Here is a 3,316-nt window from a genome sequence, read left to right as displayed (position 1 = left end):
ATCTTCAATTTTAATAAAAAACTATGGCGTTTAATTTCATGATTTGAGGTTGCTTTGCCTTTCCAAAAAGCAAAATCTGCAATTCCCAACATACCATCCCATAAAAACCGCAATCAAAGGCCAAATGCTTATAAATCCACCCGTATCATATAAATTCCAACTCATTGTAACATGCTGGTTTGTCATCATACGATTGGTTTACATTCAAAACCCTTGACCCACCAACCATCTGAATCAATGTTCATCAAACACGTCACTAAGCATCAAACGTCCAACCTCATTGAATCACCCAAAAGAAGAAGAAAATTAAATCATTTTGTGCCACCTTTTCTCTTTCACCTAGTGGGACAATGGACATAATCATGCATGATTCTTGATTTCTCATAATGTAAGGTTTCCTTTCTTTTCTCTTCTTTCCCTCATGTTGAAGCTAAGATATGCACACACTTTTAAAACAGACATTTCTCTTTTGCATTCACATTCAAGCTTATTTGTGTGCATATGCAATGGCAGCAGAGCCTCAAGGCCCCCATGGTAGGGGTTCCGGGTACACCAGGAATCCGGGATGTGAGATCCGAGTCCGGCTCTGAGAATTTTTCGTTTTGCACTGATCCAAGTATGGGAATACGGAGGGTTAGTTTGAGAGCAGAGATCGACACCTCACCACCTTTCGGGTCGGTTAAGGAGGCAGTAACCCGGTTTGGTGGCAGCGGACCTTGGTTGCCGTTGTACAAGTTTGGAGAAGCATATGTAAGTTGTTGTTTGTTTTTTAGTAAGTTAATTGTTGTGTAACACTTATGTATGCATGGGATGAAAGTAGCATAGATAACTTGAGATCTGTCAATGTCCTGTTAATTTTAATGTATATGAGCAGAATGGAATTGAAGAGTTTGACATAAAGAAAGTGGAAGAACAAGCTGCGGAATTGGAGAAAGATCTGATAGTGAAAGAATTGGAGACTCTAGATGTGCTTGAGGAACTTGGAACTACAAAAGGATTGTGGAAGATCTAAAGAGACAGCTCCAAAATGAAGCATTCAAATGCATTGCCACTCCTACTCCATATGAACACAACATGCCGTCTCCTGCTGCTATCAAAGAAATGAACAAGGAACACTACCAACAGATCCCGATCGGGAGTTCAAATCCCTGCCCGCTTTCATCTCCCGATTTGATCTTGATGGAGTTGAAACAAGCAAAACTGAACCTTGGTAAAACATCAACGATCTTGGGGTGATTCAAACTTTTGTTGAGTCTCTAAATAAGAAAATGAAGAAAGAGAAACGTTTACTTGAAATGACCCGTGAGAGGCTAACTTGTAAGTTTGCAGGGGTGAAGGTGAAACCGCAGGTTGACAACGATTCGAAGCTCGAGCAGTTTAAGGAAATGGTCGATCTCGATCCTGCCAAAACTGAAGTTTCAAGATCAATGCCAGTTCCAGGGAATGAACACAATAGGCCATACAGCAAAGCTGCTGAATTGAGGTGGATTGCAGCAAAGAAGATGGAGGAAGCCGCCAGGGCAGCTGAGGAACTTGCTCTAATTGAAAGGAGTGTCCTTACTGGAAAGAAGGGTTTGTCAAGCAATGACAATGCATCAGGATTTTCCCTGCCGGAACCAGAACCGCTGCCTCGACCCTTTAAAGTGACAAGGGCTGAAGAGGTTTCTTGCAGGAAAGTAATCCATGCAATGCACAAATTTGCTGAGGGAAATATCTCCAAACTGTCAATCTTGAGGAAGCTGGAGGAAGCTTCAGAAGAAGTTAAACATAGTAAACAAGCATTGGAAGAGGCTCTTAACAGAGTCGAAATCGCAAACAGAAAGCAACTCGATGCTGTAGAAGCTCTGAGAAGATGGATTCCAGATGAAGAAGAGAAAAAACGGGTGATTTATAACGCCACAAGGATCAACCATTTCCACTCACCACAGCATCAACATCAGTGTGTTCCTCGACCCTTACATGAACTGATGAACAAGAAAAACCCAACTATGGATGATGAGCCAAAGCCTGTTTTAAGGCCAACGGTTTCGATGAGGGATATTCTGAGTAGGAAACAACACGTTACTCCTGAAGAATGTGCGGTGAAAAGGCCTAATGAAGGGCACAATACAGAAAAGCAAAAGGTAGCTTTGAGTCAAATGCTTACTGAACTAAGGGAAGATCTGACATTTCCTCAAGTACATGGTCATCAAAAAGAACATGGAGATGATCAAAGGCAGTACTTAACCCAGAGGAGAAAATTTGGGTTCATCCACATATCTCTTCCAATGGCAAAGCAAAACAAGAAGAAACCACGAACTTAAAAAAAAGAGGAAAAATTTATGACCATATAGAAGTAACAATGGGAAACAGGCTGTTTTGGGGTGATTTTTATTTGTTGTTGTTTTTTTCCTTTTCACGTTGTTGGCTTCTTTGGATATTTGTTTTCAAATTTGTCTCTGCTCTGAACTCTGGGTTATATTCAGTATTCTACAATTCAGCCCTGAGATATTTATGGGTAGAATTCCACGTTCTTTATAGGTCAAAAGGCATTGAAATTGTGATGATTTGCTTGACAGTATTATATATATATATATATACGAATCAAGTGATATCGGTAATAAATGAATTGTTGTTATTATTTGAGGTCTCGAGTTTGAGCATCAAGAATGCTCGAGGATGAGTGTTAAATGTCAAACGGTTGAGATTGTTCTTTAAACAAATATGAAGATATTTACTGGAAAAAACAAGGAGTAAATCTCAACCATCTATTTTTATTCATCAAACTGTCTAAATCTGTGTAAAACTAAAGAGATTTACATTGTGTAAGTGTATTAGTTTTACACATATTTATGACCGTTGGATGAGTAAAAATAGATGACTTAGATTAAAAGTAGGAAATGTGAAGATATTCACCAGAAAAATAATAATGAGTTAATTTCAGTCATCTATTTTCACTCATCCAATGTTCCTATATATATATATTGAGAGGATAATATGATCACCGATAGTAGAGAAATCATTTCATGGACTCGACTCACCACGTCATCCATGGTCTCAATAAATTACATCTACAAATTTTAAAATAACTTCCAAATAATAGTCCATTTTTTATTTACATGTAAGAAAGATGTGAAGATTTACATTAGAACAAAATTATATGGACAAATGTTATTGGTTGAAAACACGGATGACGTGGTGAATTAGGACCATCTAATAATTTCTCCCGATAGTACAACTAAGTCAACTAAATTTATGCTGTTTATTTTAGTTTATCAGATGAAGTTTCAGATTTTTCATATGAATACTATAATATTTAGACAGATCCTGGCAAATG

General features: G+C 38.1%; 1 pseudogene; it reads left to right on the top strand.

Moving 5' to 3' along the window:
* Positions 1–412: 412 nt before the first annotated feature.
* Positions 413–2,473, top strand: LOC120195809 (annotated as a pseudogene).
* Positions 2,474–3,316: the final 843 nt, after the last annotated feature.

Source organism: Hibiscus syriacus, unplaced genomic scaffold (genome assembly GCF_006381635.1).
Source record: "Hibiscus syriacus cultivar Baekdansim isolate YM2019G1 unplaced genomic scaffold, ASM638163v2 tig00117021_pilon, whole genome shotgun sequence".
NCBI lineage: Eukaryota > Viridiplantae > Streptophyta > Magnoliopsida > Malvales > Malvaceae > Hibiscus > Hibiscus syriacus.
The sequence above is the reverse complement of the archived record's forward strand: the minus strand, read 5'-3'. Positions and strand labels throughout refer to the sequence as shown.